This window comes from Cheilinus undulatus, linkage group 2, assembly GCF_018320785.1.
Source record: "Cheilinus undulatus linkage group 2, ASM1832078v1, whole genome shotgun sequence".
NCBI lineage: Eukaryota > Metazoa > Chordata > Actinopteri > Labriformes > Labridae > Cheilinus > Cheilinus undulatus.
In genome coordinates, this window is record NC_054866.1 from 31,143,878 (window position 1) to 31,164,231 (window position 20,354).

A 20,354-nucleotide genomic window follows, 5' to 3' on the forward strand; every position below is an offset into this window, starting at 1 on the left:
CCTAGTATAAATGCTTAATGTCACCGGCTTTCTGAGTAAGAAAATGGCAAAACCTGAGTCATATATTTGAATTTTTTTTCAAATGATTCCTTTTGTGCTGTTTTGTTTGCATGAAAGAGTCCTAATAAAAATGCATGTATTATTTCTGTGTATTAAGCCACTTTAAAGTCCTTTGTGAAATAAATCTTAGGTAAATAAATTGATTTTATTGTTGTAGTTTTAGTTTTTAATTATTACCAAATGTAGTCCTCAGGTTTACTGCTGAAGTTGTCTGTGGGCAAACTGCTGTGTCTTTCACTTGCCAACTGTGATTGCTTCCCATAGCTTCACAGCTTTCCCCTGTTACCTGCTGGAAACCTCTGTGCCACCCTAGTATAGAGAAGGGTCATGAAGGAGACTCTATAAGGTCTGAAGTTGGATGTCACAGTATTGTTCTGAGAAGCGATTATTCCCTAAATACACACTGAAAGCTGCAAACTTTTGTGGCGCTCGTCTCTGGAACTTCCTATTCTTGCAGTCAGTTGACAGAGAAAGTTCCACCAACAGTTAAAACTGGAACGAGGGCACTCGAAGTTTAAACAATGCGTGTTCAAATCCCTGCAACCGAAAATCAGCTGTGTTAGTGTGTCTAATTTTATTTTCTTAAGTACTAGAACTGGATGGGGAAGTCTTAAGGACCAACATTAAAAACATGTCTTAAGCTGCAATACTCTCAAAGGTCCCACCTTTGTTTCAACTTCTCAGCCAATTTATGCATCCATAGAAACATACAGTGACAGTGCTCAGTTCTCCTGTCAGTAGTTTGTGTTGAGGCAGGTTTTGTGTCTGCTGTGACGTAGCAGGTGATCTCAGCAAGGTGCTGAGTGATTAGGTTGATCCCGAGGGAGAAGTTTAATTCTCCCCTGAGTAAGAGTGCCATAAAAATGCAATGGCATTAGATTAATGCTCAACTTGTAAGTGACATTTTCTCTCTCATTTGCTGTGGAAATTGTCTCCCTATATTGTGTGCTGAGCCCTATTTTGAATGCTGATGAGTTTCAGAGGCTGTTACAGTCTTTCCCAGTGACACTATGAAAAATGTTGGATGTGGTATATAAAGAGGAATGATATTTAGCTGAGTAAGGGACAAACAATAAAACAAAGCCATCAGCAAAACAGGACAGTGAACTTTGAGACTGTGGTAAAAGTGCAGACCCCAGTCTTACTGTATATGGATAAATGGCTGTCCTCAGCATTTAGAATATGACTACAGAGGCTAAAACCTGAACATAAATATAGAAATATGATCAATGATGCAGCATTATTTCTTTGTTGGTTTTGAAAATGCAAAGTTCACTCTGAGAGGACAGTAAATGAGACAAACTTATGACTTACATTTCTTTCTGCCTTATGGATCAGAATTACTCAGACCTTGTACAGCATAAAATGGGTTGCTATCCTTGATGTTTTGTCTGTTTGTGTGCCTTATAAAATAAGATTTGTCCTCTTTGTATATTCTGGTCACATGTCTTATCTTTTTTTTTCTTTTCCTACAGTGTCTGAAGGCAGCAGTGCAGCAGAGCAGAGCCCAAGCTGTGCATGTGTGTAGTTACACACTGAGGAAGAACTGGAGGTACATGCTGTTTGTTTATGTGAGATGAGAAGAAGCTAAGTGGCTACCACAACCAACCATATCAGATCTGCAAGAATGATAAAAGCCCCACACATCAGGAGATCAAAGGTAGGAGAAGATGTTTTGTAATCAGCTGCCTCTTACCTGCTCTGTTCATTGATTGCATCCAGAAAAAGGAATCACTGTGTTGTCAGGCAATGCTCTCTTTGCTGTCTGTGTGCTGGAGCTTTAACAGTGTAATAGCAATAAATATCATCCTAAACATACTGGTAGTCATAATAGATTTTTGTATAGATGATCTTAAATTTTCAGTGATAACATAAGTCTCATACTGAAGTTAAAAGTTTGAGAAACATCCCCTACAAGGAAATAACAACTCTGGCTGTTAGCATTGAGATGAGTATTCTACTTCATAATCAATAAAAGCATTACAATAATTGAAGCAGGTGTTGAAAGGAAACTGTGGAAAACGATTGGAAAACGATCTGAATTTATAGCACACAAGGCACGTAAAGTAGAAATAAAGATGCAACATAGAGCAAAGGAATTAGAAATCACAAACTAGCCCCCTGACCATACCTAACATGATATGCTCATGGTATAATTCACTTCAAAAATAGAGCAGTTTCAAGGTTTATGACTTAAAGCAATTCAGACTAGGCCTGATTCCCCCCCCCCCCCCCCACTCCCAAGTGCCCCATTGGCCTACACACATTGCTTTTGAGCACTGTTACCAATTGTACACATATCACACAGCAATGCAACACACTTGACTTAACATTGGCATTAATTAATTTCCCCTCATGGGATAATAAAGGGAACCTGAATCATGAAGCACCTTTACTTTACAAAAGTACTTGGTATATGGTAGGGATGCACGATAATTACTGACAACTATAAATTATCAGCCAATAATGCATATGTTTTACATATTTTTATTATCCCGATAATAAAATATTAACCGATAAAATCCACAGATAATAAAGGCGTTTGTGTCTCTTTCTCACAAAACTACACATTCTGAAACAGTAGGTGGCGCCGCAGTACATGACCTGCTGTTAAACACCAGAGAAGAAGAGGAAGCAGCATTAGTGCTAAGAGGCTAAAAACACGGTGGAATTATTCAGTATTTACAGGGAGGATAACACGACAGTGTTTGTAAAACGTGCCCCACAAAGATCTCAGAGAGGAAAAAAGTCCTGACACAAGAAGTTTAACACAATGTATCTTAAAAGTCACTTAAAAGTCTTCATCCCAACGACATTAAAAAGAAGCGGCAGTAGCCGCGAGCCACGGGCATTAGGACCAAGCCAAAGCTAGGCAGAGTGTTGATTCAGCAGGCATCGGAAACCGCCAAAAGTTTGCTAGAGCCAAAAGGTGCAACGCCAATAAAGACAAAATCAGTCTGACAGTCTCCTGATCCACCTCTACTTTCATAGACGTATTCCCGCCTGCTCTGTTTGATGTGGTTTTATTCAGTCTGATCGACGTTAGGAACTGAAGTTTAGCCACAGACCACGGTGGACTTCACATTCTTAACCTCTTGAAATCAACAGGTGATTCATTCCACTTCATGCAATCAGGCTGTTGGAGGTTTTAAATTTGACTGCGCTGATGCCTGTATTTCCTTTTTTGATAACAAAACACCAATTTTGGTCTTATTTTCAGTCGAGGAGGCAGCCAAGTATAATGAGATCAAAACTGCAATGACTAACAACCAGAACAGAAATATTGTTTATTGACAGAGTAATTCCAGGAGGGTTGACTACACAGCCAATTGTGAGACTTGAATTTCTCTGATATGGATTCAGTCTGTGCATATTTTTAATCTTTATGTAGAACATCAGCTCTCTTTATTTCTGACTTCTGCAGCAAAAAAGAAAAAACCCAGACCCCAAAACATCCCCATTTGTTAAGCATGGCAGCCTGTTATCATTTGATTTCATGTTTGATTTGACTTGAGTCAGCTGAATTCTTGTTTAGTTGATTGAAATGTCAGATTTGACCACTTGTCAAGATACTTTAATTGATTTCAAGGGAAAATGTCTGTCAGTTGTTTGTGTATGTTGTACTTTGGTACGCAAATGTTTAAGTAAAAAAATAACAGTTGTAAAGTCAGAATAGTTCTTTGTTTTTTGGATGTAAACACGAGTGATGTCAGTTAGAATTCATTATAGAGATTTTTGCTCACTACATATTAACCCCTTCTTACCCCCAAATGTGCATAAATACATCAAACAAACTTCTTTTTTTTAATCAACAATTGAGAAAAAATGATAGGTTCTTATCGGTTATCGGCCATCAGGAGTGGGAAATTATCGGTTATCAGTATTGGTTCAAAAAAATACTTACCGTGCTTCACTTGTATATGGTGTTGCATGTGAAGCCAAATTCTCTGGATTTGTCTAAGTGAATCTACTTAAGAAGAAAGTAATTAGAAGTTGAAAAGAAAATTGTAACCGTACACAGAGGTATAACTTCCCCACTCATTGCTTCACGACACCTTTAGTAACTTTTAGGTAGCGATTCACTGGTTATGGCCTGTGCCAATACCTAGGTTCTTCTCTGTTATTACTTCTTTCTACACTTTTCTAACCTGTAATTTCCACTGGCCCACAGCCCTGATTAGCTCGAGACAAAAGGGAACAGAGATCATGGGAGAACTGTGAGTTCATGCAGTTCAACAGCAGATTGGTTTGCCTTTTGGGGGTTGATTTGCCATTCATTTCAATATTATGTCATCATTTTATTGCTTCCACCTTGACGTCATTCATTATTAAGTTAAAAAATGTTTACATTTGCTAAAAGGGAAGTGTGGTTACATGTAAAATTCAGTGTTTTTCACCTCAAACGTAAACTTTTCCCAGTCAATAATGATGCTGTGGCTCTAGAGCCCATTGACCTCCCAATGACCTTTTGCTGGAGCTGCAGGATGAGACATAATGTTGATATTTTGATAATTTACGATCAGGAGTCCGTGCATTCCGCTGTATTTTGAAGTCTTTCCAGCTGTTTAGATCTGTGTGACTTGTCAGGTTTGGCAGCATGCCAGCACCAAAAATAGATTATCTGTTTTTGTGTTATTAGTAATTACTCCATGTTATTGTAAAATACCAACCATGCAGAGAAGATAGTTAAGGATTTCCCAAAGATTTTAAGAGTCATCACAATACAGAGTGGCACAGAGAACTTGGAAGCAACTAGACTGACTGTGGCTTGTTTTGAGTCATTTTGGTGTCCTCTAACACTCCTGTTTTGTGATTGTATTTCACTTATAGGTCCATGTTGCTTACCCTTGCTTGTACTGGTGCATATGGGGAGCACTCATGTTAGTCAAAGAAACAGGACTTTGGGGTCAAATGTGCTTGGGCACAGTACAGAGTGTCTAGTGAGCTGTTGAAACAGTTTTAAAGTCATTGCTGTTCAAGAAATTTCTGCTCCAACTGTACTAAAGGGGATGTTTTCTGGGAGGCTGAGCTGGGTTAATAGCAGTAGTTTATTTCAACCTGAAAGAAAAACTCTCTGTTCTCTTATATTGCGTGATTTTACAAAACTTACTTAGGAGAACAAAAGCGGCTTATTTGACTATAATTCAGCACTGTGTGCATGAAATGGGATTATTTTATTGAGATACTGCTGCTGGAAGGTTTCTGTATCAATGAAATGGAGCTGTAAAAATGAATTTTCTCCTTTTATGTTGGATCCCCTCTTAAGGGTCCCGACCAATTCGGTAGATGAACTTTTACTTTTTGTTACTTTCTCTTGGTTGTTGTACATAAACTTCTAGTGAAGTAGTTTTTAGCTGAAAGTTGGAAGAATCTTTCCGATGACGTAAATATCCTGGATTCTTTTTTTGTATTTTGTTGTTTTTCCCTTTGTGTTTCTGTGGCAGCCATTGTAGTTAGGACACATTCAATATTTTGCATATCAGCATTGTAAAATCCTACTCTCAGGGCCTGAAATTCATTATTTGAATGAGGGAAGGCGGGGATCTTCACAAAGGGAGGACTTTTCCAGAAACTTAAACCTGAACATTTTTTTCTTTTCATCAAGAAACAGACTGAAATTAAAGCTGATGCTCCTACTTGGCCTTTAAAAGCAAACAAAGCCACCGAAAGATGATTGATTATTTCTGTTTGTTTAAATGCTTGTCATGCCTTCCACTAGTTCACTGTCGGGCAAAAACCGTCTGCATACAGACAAAAGGTGCCTTTGATAACAGCTTTGAATGACAATATTCAAAGAGATTCAGATTTTGTTCATAGGGGTAATCAAAACCAACTCAGTTTCTGACCATAATTTTAACTTTTGTTATGATCAGTTGGATTGACCTCCACTTCCATTTTCTCCAGCATCACAGATTAGAACATACCAGTCATCTCTGATCAGCATGAACCCATCAGTTTCAATTCAGTTTCTTGACAGTTTACCTCTTTTTCTTTAAATTCATCTGTGCAGCAATGATGTTGCATGTTGTAGCACTTTATGTTGGTATACAAATTATCCTGTGTATAAGCCACAGCCAACTTCTAAAATGAAAATACAGGAATCAGAAGTGCCGATTATTAGAGGTGAGAATTTTTAGGCACCTCACAGTTCAATTTGATTACAATTCAGAGGGCTACGATTAGATTCTAAATCAATTATTGAAAACTTTAGCCATTCCCAGTAGCAGTATAGTTTACAAATAATTACATTTTTTTATGTGAAAGGTCTCTGGGGTCTATGTGATCTGATGAGCCTTGTTCATAACATAAAGCATATTAAAATAATCAAAACATTTTAAGATGGTGAGTGTACCAGACCCTGCTCTTAAAGGCATACGAAGACATTGGAGAAAAGAGATCACATGTTTATCAATCACAGATTTTGTGTCAGCAACTACACCTGGATGGACTGTGCACCAGTGTACCTCTGCTATCTGTGAGTGGAAACACTGCATCGACACACAGTAATCTCTTCTCACACTTGCCAAAATGGTTGTGTGTCAATATGTGTGAGCAGAGGGAGAAAAGTTGAGCTGGTGCACAAATGATCAGACCTATGTTGCTCAGTCTGCTGTGACTGATTAAAGTGTAAGTGAACCTCCAGCTCAGAGCTAACTCCACCCACTTCCAGATTTAAAAAAATGCACAGAAACTGAGCAGTTTGGTACTTAGAGGAGGGAGGGTAAAAAGACTTTTGTTTTTTAAAGGACAGGGTTTTCCAGATGAAGCGGAAGTGACAGTGACTTCCCTTGCCAGAAAGTAACACAGAGTCCCACAGCACTGCTGCCTCAGAGCGATTCTTCCCCCCACAGTCCCCTGAAGCAGGCTGTGGTGCGGTGGTAGAGCGAGGTGGTCCTGAGCATGACCTGTTCGGTCTGTTGGCTCCAGCACCGGCGTTTCTACAGCTGGAGCTCTCAGAGTCGAGGCAGTGTAGGTGCAGGCAGAAGAGGATGGGAGTGGTCTCTGAATGGTAAAGTCAGTTAGAGGCGGTAACATTCTACCTCATATAGCACCGCCTTCTCCGAAAAGATTTTCAAAGCAGATGTAAGTTTGAGCAAATTAAAAGTCGTAAAATGCAGATTTTTATCAGTTTGGTGCAAATGTCAGAAATAACACCAGCACTCATGTGTTTTATCTTAAACCTTAGAGCTCACAGCTATTTTTTTAACCACCATGTCTTGTCTGGACTTTTTGTCTTAAAAAGCTTATAAAACATCAACCCTGTGGTGCACAGTCAAGCTCTATACATCCTTTTTTTCAGGACAACCTGGGCTTTAGAAATATATATATATAATAAAGTAATGTCACTTGAATTTTAAAAAAGTTATAGGACTCTAAAGGCAAAAGAAATAAACAAATCGGAATTTGAAACTCACAGATTCTTATTGCTAACACACTACCACCCCCACAATGCATTGCACGTCAACAAACATGGCGCTGGCCACTAAAGAAAGCCAAAGTACATGATCGAAAATGGATTCAAAATAGATAAAAAGACGCTAATTATCGGATGTAACGCTGTGGATTTAATCTCCAAAGACCCCGAAAAGTCACCGATAATCTGGGCTTTCTACAATGGCGTCTTTTAGGACTAAAGGGACATAGGTGGTATCAAACAAATGGCAAAACGGTCAGCTTTTAGAAGAAAAAAAGAGTAAGTGTTTATGACTAATGGTTCAAAAGTTATCAACATTTTTTTAAACTGTGTCACTTAATGTTGTATATGACAACACTGTCCTCTGAGACCCCATATAGTCAACCAAGTTCAAGGCTCACTAGAAAATGTTCTGTAAGAGCTATGAATGCATGGAAGACATGATTAGAAAGGCACAATAGAGAGCTTTCATAGGAAAAAACAAGTTAATGTCTATGACTTATGGTTCAAAATTTACCAAGCAATTTACAAAGGGGTGTCCCTGTGGCATGCATCCATGCCACGTGAGCTCTAACGGTTAATTCAGTTAGATACCTCAGTGTTCAGCAGAAAAAAATGCTCAAAACAGTGTTCACTACTTCTCTAATCTTTCCTCAGCCATGGAAATTTTGGATTGTGACATACAAGGCACTGTAAAAATCATTGTCAATTCATATTTTTAGGCAGGATTTTCCTGTTTTAAGAGAGGAAGACTAGCATGAATTAAATATTTTGTGTGCCATTCCCTCAATCCAGTACTGAAATTCAGGCTCTGACAATTCTGTTCTCCTTAAGCATTCAAATTTGAAGAGAGATCTTACGTACTATGAAGGCTGGCACTGTTGCCTCACAGCAAGGAGGTTCCTGGTTCATTTCTAGGTCAGAATCCTTTTGTGCGTTCTCTCTGGGTGCTCTGGCTTCCTCCCAGGTGTGAGTGTGACAGCACCTGGTTGTTTGTCTCTGAAGGTCAGCCCTGTGATTGACTGCCGACCAGTCCAGCCAGAGGATGTACTCCACCTCTCGCCCAATAACAGCTGGGATAGGCTCCAGCCCCCCACGACCCTGAACGGGATAAGCTGTGTAGAAAATGGATGGATGGATCATATGTACCACTCAAGTTTTTCCTAATGTATTGTGATGAAGTCATTTGCGTCATGATCTTATCTTTAAATATCACACAATGTATCAAATGCTAGAACTAGATCAAGGAAGTAATTTTAACTTCATCTAGGACATATTAGTCCTGATCATTTTTGTGAGTATTTCTACTAAAAAGTAAACATTTGCAGCTACTACACTGGTTTAGAACATCAGAGCCACTCTGCTTTTCTAAGAAAAAATGAATTGAAACTTTAGATGTCACCAGTGATCTGTGTCCTTATAGTCATTCCACTGTTTTGTTCAGTCATTTTAAGATTCTCATTTTGAGCTCTTGAAAGGAAATGATAAGAATTAAAGTTTTCATGTCAGTTGTTATCCTGTTATTTTTTTTGGAAGAAAACACTGTACACTTGAACTTTTGAGCTTCAACATCCCCACACAGCTTCATTATACTGTGAATACAAATAGCAGAACTCACAGTGTGCTGTAAAGACTGAGTTTTTCTGAGGCTTCAATGCCCTGTGAAATCTAACACTGACAGAATTTGATTTTTTACTGACTTTGACTCAGTGAAACTGGTTTGAGGAGAATTTCATTGCCCATGTGTGCAATCTTGCATGAGATGCAAGTGTTGAATTTCACCTCTGTGCAGATGGTGTATTATTGCCCCTCAGTATGTGTCAGCTGCATCATTCTAGTGCCACTGGGTAAATCCTTCTTCACAGTTTTACTGGAAACATCGTACTGGTTCTGGTATGTCATGCAAAATAAAATCACCTTTGATGCTGCGCTGTTGACTGAAGCTTCCTGCTGCCTAGAGGAAACTCTTTAAGAGAAACACAGCATCTGTCTAATGAACCCATTCCCTGTTGTCCAAAAGAAGTTGTATGGGTTGTGGTGTGTAGATTGTGTGTGTATGCATGGATTTAATGAGCTGTTTGTGGTGTTTGCGTGTTGATTAAATTCCTCTGTCTGCTCCTGTCTGTGTTGCCTCTGGGCCACCTGCCTTTTCCCTGCCTCCTTCTCTAGCTGCTCCTGAGAAGAAGAGATAAGGCCCACTGATGTTTGTCTGCTCCCTGGAAGATTACTGAGGCAGACAGGTACAAGGACTCTGGCAGACAGCTACAGTATACTGGAGGCCAAAGAAAAACTTGTTTGGGATGCTTTAGCTGACCACAGCTCCAATCCAGCTTGAATGCCATCTGGCTTCTTTTATGTCTGCTGTTGCTGCTCAGCTAATTACTGTTCAAAGAGAAACACACAAGTCAATGTGGGCAGTTTCTGGAAGTGGGTTTGAACTGTGGTCTTTCAAGAAAAGCAGTTTTTGTTGGATTAATAATAACTGAAATATAACCAGTAAATCATAATGTATAAGTGAGAAATAAAGGTCTCTAGTTCATGAAGAGAAAACAATAAATGCCTCAAAAATCTTTCTACACTTAAAAAAATGTAATTCAAATTCATATTTCCAAAGAAAATTAATCATCACTTTTGAGTGAATTTAAGGAATTGCTGTGGACTCGAATTGTAATATTGCTTGAGTTGCCCATCCGTAGTGTCATTCTATGAATTGTTCCAAAACAACAAACATCAAGAGTAGGTCTGGTATTAAATCTCTGCTAACACACTAATGTTACTTATCTCATATCACCCAGCTTTGCAGCTCATCACCTCTCCTAACTGCTTGCCAGATAGATTGTATGCAAACCTGGGGCACGGATGGCCTAGTGGTTAAGGTGCACCATGTATACAGGCAGACCAGGTTCAGGTCTGGCCTGTGGCTCTTTACCTACATGTCTCTCTCCAAATCATTCATCCCTGTTTCCAACTCTATCCACTTTCCTCTTCTACATATAAAGGAAACATATATGCAAACCGGTCATGTTTGCATTCCTTCAAACAGGTCTGGCCATTGGTGCTTGTGGTTTGAACTGTTTGCCTGCTCTTATGATTCAGTTTTGTCATACTTTTGGCATAAGCCAGTGGGTCTGACCTCAGTGTTGGCTCTGTACAGTGGGAAAAGCGCTCCCACAGGACACTTGAACAGCCCTTTTTATCCACTGGTACAGAGTGAACAAGAAAACGTCTTTTTTCTTTTTTGTTTTCCAGAAGATGACTCAATGTTCTTGTCATCACTAGTGGACATATCCTATTTGTCAGGAACATGCTACTCTCTCAATCCTGTGCACTAGAGCTGTATTTGTCCTCTTGCAGTAACGGTTAGATTGGGAATTGATTTTCAAGTCAAACCGACTCCTAATTCACAATATATCCCCTATATGTTACAGAGGGGTACAAGATGTGGAGGATGAGTTAGGTAAATTAGCAGACAAATTGGGCTTTGTCACATAATTATGAGACAGAACGATCTTCCATAATTATGAACCATCCAACTCAGATCTCTATTTGTGTTATTTGCACTTCTATTGCTGTTATATCACTGCTGTCTTACATAGCCTTCAGCCGCTCTAACATGTAGACAAATTTTTCCTCTCTGTGTCCATTGTTTCTGTTTGACTGACTGGTGTTTGATCAGAGCTGTTTAAATAGTTGTCTCAATATTTATGTGGCAAATTGTGAAGATGCTGTGTGATTGTCGCTCAGCTATGAGAATATAAATTGGTCATTTGGTCCTTCCACATGCCCGGCGGCTTCACTGGAAATGAAATTAGAGGAAAGGAGAGATGTGCAGGCAGGAGCATAGGACAAGGGATAATACATGATTCACATGCAGCAAGCCTTAGCCGTGTAGCACTTTGAATCTACACGGAGGAGAAAGCATAGAGGGGATCTTAGGGTTTAGAAAGAGTTACAAAGCAGCCATTAGCAAGCTAAAGTACAGATTATGGAGGGAGCTCTGACAGAATTAGACAGTCAAACTGTTACTGAGAATCAATTACAGATCAACAGAATGACCAAAGATCAATTTAAGAATAACTCTGAAACAGGAGGACAGCTTTCTATAAAGTAATTCAATACACTTTACAAGCAACTGCTTGAACATTCAGCACACGTGAGCTCATTCTGCATGGTGTTGTTGAAAGTAGGTAAAATGCCTGGTTTATAGCGTGATAAATTTACTTTGATTTAAAAGGAACTTTTTCAAACAGAACTGAGGAACATATGGATGAAAGGAGGGTGGCTTGTGGCAGTTTTCAGCTCACAATTAGCAGCATCTGGTCAGGGTGAAGGAAAAATAGCAGTAAAATGTAAAGAGCTGAAATTGATTCAATAAACAGCTCTTTTGAATGAATGTGACACTTAAATTGTGAAGTATTTAGTCCATTAATTTATGAGTTGACTGATAGAACAAAAAAATGAATATTGTGTTTTTTAGACCTTTGTCATCAAGGATAATTGTAATTCAATTTCAGATACAGTTTAAGTTAAAATAATAAGACTTGATAAATCTCTCAAAACTAATGGTGTCTTGTTATTTTGTTGTATCAAAGAGGCTCCTGGACAGTGATGTGGAGCTCCCAGCCAACAGCGTCTATGTCTTTGCTCTGAAAAAAAATCATAGTGAACAGGTGACATCACTGATGCTGTCCCTCCCCTCGTGTCTGTCTCCTTCTGCCAAAACACTACAGGGTGACTTCATTTGTATCTTCTATGAGGGTAAGGACAAAGCCTTGCTTCTTTACGTTGCTGAACATTTCCTTTGGTCTTTCATCCACTCAGAACACCCCTTGCCTGACCGCTTGGCCCTATATTTTGCGCCTTCCCTTTTCTGGGTAGGGTGTCCTGGTTCTGGTTGAAATGGAGGGGTAGGGTGAAGTGCTAGTGGAACATGGCTTTTAAAGAGATTTTTCAGAAGTACTCTCCAAACTGCATTTGAACAAAACAGTGTCACAGTCCTAATTTGTTAATTTTTTCAGTGGCAGACATGATACTCTGAGATTAGGAACAGGGAGAAATGGAGGACTTTCAAGTTAGATCAAAGTAAGCAACAACTGAGAGAAAAATTAAAGACTGTGGGTATGAGGCGCATCGGTCAAGAGAAAGACATAATGAGTAGAGAGAGGCTTTCAGAGAGAAGAGAGAAGCAGACTGTCAGAGGAACTGAGGCAGAGAGAGACATAATACCTCAAATTTTAGAAACAGTGTGAGAAGCAGAGAGGGGCTGTGAGTGAGTGCAGTTGGCAAAGAGACAGGATCTCCACATGCGATCACCGTAAGAATGAAGGGTGGCCGCGGGCAGAGAGGACAGATGCAGCAGCTGACTCCAGCGGTGTGTGGTGAGGGGTGGTATTGTTTCAGTGTTTGTAGCCACTCTCCAATCCTTTTTAAACATTTTATGGACCACCAGGCACAGTGACACAAAAACTGGCTGCTGTCATTTGGCTGTTCAATGGATGGGACCACTTTGCTAGATGGATAAAATGTTAATGGGGCAGAAGAGGTCACAGTTTGATAATAAGTCTGAGGCTGACAATGCTCTGTAGTTTATTAAGCTAGTGTGTTCAATTTGACTGTTTTGGCTGGTTGGAGGTATTAATGATGCCCATCAAAGTCCAGACTGATGTGAAAAGTCCAAAGGAGATGCTGAGTATGCCTTGTATTTGTCCAGTAACAATGTCTGTTTTAACTTGAGTTGTTGAATATGACATTGAATTTTGATCCATAAAACTGTTGCTTTGACACAGAATTTATCATCTGCACTTGTCAGTAGCATAAGAAATAACAGCAGAGGAGCAGGATTAGAAAATCACTGCATTGCATTTTAATAAAATCATACCTAAATGACACACTGGGGGTGGTTACAAAATAAAACTATTTGAAACTGTCTATTTTATACAGTGAAACAGCTCTGATCAGGGGGGAGTTTTTGTTGCCTGTATTGTTCGCCATGAATGGACTGATGCATGCACAGCCAGGCAGAGCTTCATGCACAAAGAGGATTTTTCTTGCTGCTCTGGTTCTGTCACAGTCTGTGTTTGGTGAAGCTGCATACATTTAAACTCTAGCTGATCTTGTGCTGTACAGCTGACACCTCTAGTATTACTTGCAGCTGTTACTGAATATACTCTTTGCTTGTTTAAAACACAAGAAGTGTCTGAAATCTGCTTTTTGTGCAAAGTTTGATATAATTGAAGGTTTCTGGTTTTCGACTGTGTCTATCAAACTTCATGTGCACTAGGGATGTTATAATGCCCATGTGTTTACATTAGTGGTCCTCATGGACACAGAATTCATACTTTGAATTGTAACAATTCAAAAATACTTTTTAAAAAAGATGAATAATGTTTATCAAAATATCAGCAATAATTACTTTTTACAAATTACAACCTGTTGTCTCTTGACTGCAAATGTAATTGTTAGAAAGGAAGTACACCATTAAATTTGTGTTACTGCAGTTTCAAGGTCCAGAAACACAGAAAAAGGCAATCTTAACATTGTAATTCAAAATATTGGTTTAATTTGACAGGCTGTAGTAAGAGAAACTTGTTATGGTCCACCCCCATGTATTAGGGGTGTGAATCTCTCCTTCTCAAGACGATTTGATTCATATCTCGATTCACAGACTACAATTCAATTCACTGGCGATTCATTAAAATACAGAACGATGCGGTCTGATCTGATTAGATTCGGTTCAGTCCAATTCGATCCAGTACAATCTGATTATAGAATCAAAATAACTTTTTGCTTTTACAAAAATTAGCAAAAAAGGGGAAAACAAGATAATTTCATAACAATCTAACTTTATCTGATCTTATTTATAAAACAGACTAAATGCCAGGCCTTCTGTGCTAACATTCTGAAATTATGTTTAAGAAAGTTTTTAATCACACCCAGGTGTCTTACTTTGACATTAAACTGGGAGATAAATATTAAAATGAGTTTTTACTGGTACATGTTCGTCCTTCTGTACTTGCAACTTCTTTAGCATTATTAATCCCAATAACAGTACAAACTAAATATCAAATTTTCCGAAGAAGCACAAATTAAAACGAAGTTAGAGTCACAAGGAGATTTGGATAGACAGAGCTCTGTGTGTCTGCTAGTACAGGAGAACAAGGGGTTATAATATTGAAAACAGTCAAATTAAAACAGCTTTCTATACATTTTTTTCCTTTCATAATTCCTCTTAATGTGAGTATTCAGTCTACATGTTGCAAAAACATTATTTCCTTTCTCTGTATATCTGACCGCTCTTGATTGTTTTCATTCTTGAATTAATTCACTGGAGAACAGCTGATCTTCAGCTCAGTGAAGTCCTCTCTGTTTAATATCATATCAGTGGGCTCAGATGTTTTGATTATGTCACCAAATTAATCACTCCTAACAACATGTTACGGTTTTAAACCCTGTGAATAAAGGGGCTGTTGTTACAGTGATAACTAAAGACTTCCCCGAGTGTTAACTTTGAAAAGTGTTTGTGTTTGGGTCTGTTTGTGCTGTGTTTAGTGTTAGCATTTTAGCTAAACTTTAGCTCCGCCATCTCAACAGGTGAGATTAATGAGTTGCCGTAGTTCTTAATCGCTTTTCTCCAAAGTGTTCATATGAGCAGACATTTCTGAAGTTATCCTTCCTTCTTATAAAGTCCACATGACTTTTTCCTGAGGTGCAGAACTGTAACTGAAAGACGTTTAGGCAACAACCGGTGAAACACATCCAGCTACCTAGCGAGCACCTATGACAAACGTAACTCTCATTTAAAAGTAAAGATCACCGCAGGTTGCACAAGATTACAGACCCTGAGCCAGAGCATGGCGAAACAGGCTATGAAAACAAGCAGCAGAGCCTCAATTAACTGATCTCTAATGTTAAAACTGGCCCAAACACCGGTCCATGCTGCATTGTTACTAGAGCCCAACTCTAAAACTTACGTGAAAAAACTAGCATGCTCTCCTTGACATACCCTAACAGCTTGTTTCCACGAGGACGTTATTGTCTTGGGGTACTAAAGTATAGTGTGATATTGTTTTATAAAGTCACAGCTTACCATGGAGTAAAAAAATTGCAGTTTCTCTTGCCGTTTCTCTGGTCTTACTCCTCTTCTCTGCTGCAGCCGAGTGAGTCCGACTGCAGCTGAGAGGGACTGCTGCGTGGGGACTGGGCTGTCTGTGAGCGCAAAGGGACGGGGAGGGCCCACGGCAGCACCTGCTGCTCACTGAGAAGAGTCTCCAAAACTCTCCAATAACACCAGAAAAAGTAGCTAGATTTGTCACTAGTCCCTTTTTTGAAAAAGAGTTGCTAGAGGGGTCTGAAAACTAGCTTAATATAGTGACAAAGTCGCTAAGTTGGCAACACTGAGTTGGGGAGAGCTGCTGCTGCACTCTTGTGTTTGAGGGGGAGGGGCCAGGCACTTGGCTGAGTTCAGCAGGGACACACAGAAGCAGAGCGACAAAATCCCCGCGCAGCAAAAAAGTTAATATATCGGCTACAAATTGGCCGATGTTGATTAATCTGTGATATGCTAGAATCAGCCCGATTAATTGACCCACCGATCAATCTGTCGGGCTCTAATTGTTACCGATACAGGGCACCGCGGACCAATGCACTGGGACTGCTGACGTCAAGATCAGTTAACTGATCCATTTCAGATTATCTTTACATCACTACCATGTATTGATCATTTGCATACAAATTATTAAATATTTTGTATGGGTAGGCGCTAGAAGGTGAGTTTCGTTATTTTATATTTTCTTTCCTTTTACCTGGTTACCTTAAGTTCACTAATATCACAACTAAATGACACAGTTGTTTTCTTTGTAAATTCAAACTGCAAACCGCATCAATCTTGGCTCTGGAAATGTCTTAGCTCTTAATAATGAAGGAATTGATTTGTATTCCACCCTGTCGCTATCCATGCAGTGGTGAGTGGAGAGCTGGGATGAATTTGTACAGCTCTTGCTACATATTTCTGTTCTCGTTGGGCTTTTAGTTTTCATTGAGCTGTGAACAGCTCTCCCACAACAGACCAGGTGGGGAGCATCTGCAAATGGAAGAGACAATTTGCTGTTGAATTAGCCGATGTTTGCATGTGAGTGACAGGTCCTTATCAGCGCTCACAGTGGCTGATCAAAGTTGAAAGGGGGTCAGACTGAATTAAAGACTAGCTAATTAAAATGTCCAGGGAGCATGCCAACACTCATTTCGTTTGTCTCTTCAAGCTTTGGTGAGAGAAAGAGAGAGGTGATATGTGAGAGAACAAGAAAGTCTTGTTGTGTGTTATCCTACAAGTTCATCTGATACAAGAGGATCGATCATTTAAATGTTTAGTTATTTGTTAGAGTGAAAGTCCCACTTATGTGTCAGTGATTGGCAGATGATGCTTTGAGCAGATGCTGTTAGCTGAGATTTTCATGTTTTTTGCCTGAAAGCAGACATATGTTACAGTGTTTCCCCTAGGTTTACAGCCTTGGGGGGGGGGGCAGACGGACACAAACACTTAACACTTGTGTTTCTTTTAATGACAACTGTCAATATAACAAGTCTATAGATGGCCGGGTCTGGTTCCCTGGTTTCCTTTAACAACTGCCTGTTTATGCTGTCTACATACTAAACAGAAAACTGAAATAATCTCCTATTCACTATCTATCTATCTATCTATCTATCTATCTATCTATCTATCTATCTATCTATCTATCTATCTATCATTAGTTATTTATTTATGCATGTATGAATGACAGGGTTGGAAATGAACTTTTTTGCCTTCCTGTCACATCAGAAGTAACTTTAGGACTGTATCATACCAATATTAAGTGTAAAGTTTACCTCTGCTGTCTAAAAGGCCTCCCCATCTCTATGCCTGTGTGATTTTTTTTGTCAGTATTCCTACATTTATTGAGGTTGGCCAGTTTTCCCTCCTAATCTGTACGTGGACGAGGTTTATTCAAGAGTGTAAAAAACAATCATAAATAACGCCAGTAGCGCCAGGCGCTACGAGAAACATGCACGCGAGGAATAAAAAGACAACAAGGATCATCCACCAGTTTATTGATCTAGGAAGAATAAATCTGAAAATGATGAAATGATCGTCAGGTGACATGCAGATTGGCTCTCCCTAATATGGTAGGGGAAACACTGTGTTAATCAATAGAGACCAAAGGCAAAGAAGCACAGCTGTTATAGCATCCACAATGGCCCTCTCTGTTTTCAGCCTGTTTGCACTTGACTCTTGGGCATGGCCCTTTTTTCAAACCTCCTGTTTTCACCTCCTCTTGAGAAACACAGACTGTGGGGTTGGTGGTAGAATTAGGGCTGAACAGTTTGGGAATATAATCTAACTGTAATTATTATTCTCCAATGTTTTGATTGCAATTGAATTTGTTACTTTTTTAAGTTCCTCATCTAATATAATCTGAAATGGTCTGAAAATTACAGGACCTACTGCGACGCACATGCATGCCTAATATGAAAGCCGTGACAATGAAAGCTGGAGATGACACGCCATAGCTATCACATAGCAAACAAGCACACAGTCTTAAACACACGTAAGAGTAGTTTCAGTTTCAGTTAACTGTGCTCCTAACTTCACAAATACTGACACTGCCTGATATCTAGGTTTTTTTGATGTACAGCCAGCACTCGCACAGGATCTTCACACTGTGTGCAGGCATCAAGGTAGAATTTTAATGTTGTTTACCTTCAAGTACTGAAATGTTAAGTTTATTGATCAACTGGATGAAAACTGTACAGTATTGATGTTTAGTCATAGTTTAATGAGATAATAATCAGCAGGTTGGTGGTAAATGAAATAATTGTCATGGAGATCTGGTTTCTCAGACATAGTTTTCCAACCGTGAGAGCAATTTCACTGACGAAGAGGATTTTACTGAGTTTGTTAAATAATAATGAAATGCTGCTCGAAAATAGAAATGAACATTTAATCAACAGTGTTAGTGTTGTGTAGGTGTAAGATCCTGTGCTAGGATAGTCTAATAATCTAAGTGTGTGTTTTCTTGAACACCAGGGTTTTTGTTGAGTAGTTTTGATTGACTGACACTCAGTGAATCAGTCTAATGAGATGCCGTGTTGCTCCTTGGAAATGATTACCTCAGGGGAGAGGCATTAGATTAATGATGGCAATCTTTGCCTCTGTCCCTAAGATGCACCAGTGCCTCTGACACTTTCTCCCCTCTACCACCTCACCATTTAGATGCAGACAAGTCACTCCTGCTTAGCCCCAATGACCCATAACAGTCCCTCTGACAGTAGAAATAAAAAAGAGAGTAAAATCTTTACCTCAGTTTTAGTGAAACATTTTAATGTACAGTTTGTGTCATGGTTCTCATTATATAGTTCAATTTCTAAATTTCAACGGTCATAGCAGCCTCTGTAAGTGTCCCCACACTGCTCATTTATCTTCCACTACAAGCGTGAATGAATTGAAGGTCCTTTCCTGAAACTCCAATCAGGGTGTTAAAGATGTGTTGTAAAGACATGTCACACACCAACAATTAAGTCTTGTTTCTCCTTTAAAACTTCAATGCTGATCAATCAGTAATTGAGGTTATTGATGCTAGAAAGAATGACTGCTGAATGCCCCATTTGTTATGGTTTGGCCCAAACCTGTTGGTGGGCTTTTCTCCAAAGGAGGCTTACAGACCTGTTAATCAGGTCCTGGTTGATCTCCTCTCAGGCCAGCAGTAAGCTGAAGGGAAACTTTCTGGAGGTGAGTAGAGCAGCAGAGTTGATGGCTAACAGTGGACAGTCTAGCAGGGATAGGACTTAAGATACAGCAAGTGCACACAGACAGAGATTTTTTAAACATTTTTTGTTAAATATTTCGGTCCATCAATTAGTTTTCTAATGGACAATCAAGAATTCCACATGGCAGTGAATCTGTAATTGAGTCAGCAGGGACTAGTAAGTAGTAAACATTAACCAATTATTGGCCTGGACAATATTCTACATTTTGCTGATTATCTGTATAGGTATTTTAATTTCCAGATTGCCAGTAAAATATACTGATTAGATGGTGTGCTACTTTGGCTCTGCTGTCATGTGCCTCTTCCCCATAAATTTGTTTCAATTCGCACGGTCTCACTTAAAGCATGTCTACAACACTTCATGAACTTAGCCGATGCAGCTTGAATCAAGCCGTCTGATGCAGTCCTCTGTGATTCAGCTTGTCAAGTTGCAGACAACAGGTGGCAGCATCATGTTATGGGGTTGTTTTGCTGCAGGAGGGACTGGTGCACTTCACAAAATAGATGGCATCATGAGGAAAGAACATTATGTGGAAATACTGAAGCAACATCTCAAGACATCAGCCAGGAAGTTAAAGCTTGGGCGCAAATGGGTTTTCCAAATGGACAATGACCCTAAGCATACTGCCAAACTGGTTACAAAGTGGCTTAAGGATAACAAAGTCAATGTTTTGGAGTGGCCATCACAAAGCCCTGATCTCAATCCCATTGAAAATTTATGGGCAGAGCTGAAAAGGCATGTGCGAGCAAGGCGGCCTACAAACCTGGCTCAGTTACACCAGTTCTGCCAGGAGGAATGGGCCAAAATTCCTGCAAACTATTGTGAGAAGCTTGTGGAAGCATATCCAAAACGTTTGGCCCAGGTCATACAGTTTAAAGGCAATGCTACCAAATACTAATGAAATGTATGTAAACTTCTGACTCTAGAAAAAATAATAAAAAAATGTCTAAAAAATCTCTCTCATTATTCTGGCATTTAGCAAATAGAAATAATTTTGGTAATCCTAACTGACCAAAAACAGGAAAAGTTTAACCTGATTTAATGTTAGACGGTGAGAAAAAAAAAAGTTTATGTGCCTTTT

General features: G+C 39.3%; 1 long non-coding RNA gene across 3 annotated transcripts in view; it reads left to right on the forward strand.

Annotated features, from left to right (window-relative positions):
- Positions 1-20,354, forward strand: part of LOC121517782 — a 145,511-nt gene that overhangs the window by 39,702 nt on the left and 85,455 nt on the right. For 2 of the 3 annotated variants that reach the window (XR_005992577.1, XR_005992576.1), the window contains exon 3: positions 1,536-1,720. This is a non-coding gene — a long non-coding RNA (uncharacterized LOC121517782). Of the gene's footprint in view, positions 1-1,535; positions 1,721-8,479; positions 8,990-20,354 lie in introns of those variants that run through there. The other variant, XR_005992578.1, reaches the window with a different exon arrangement.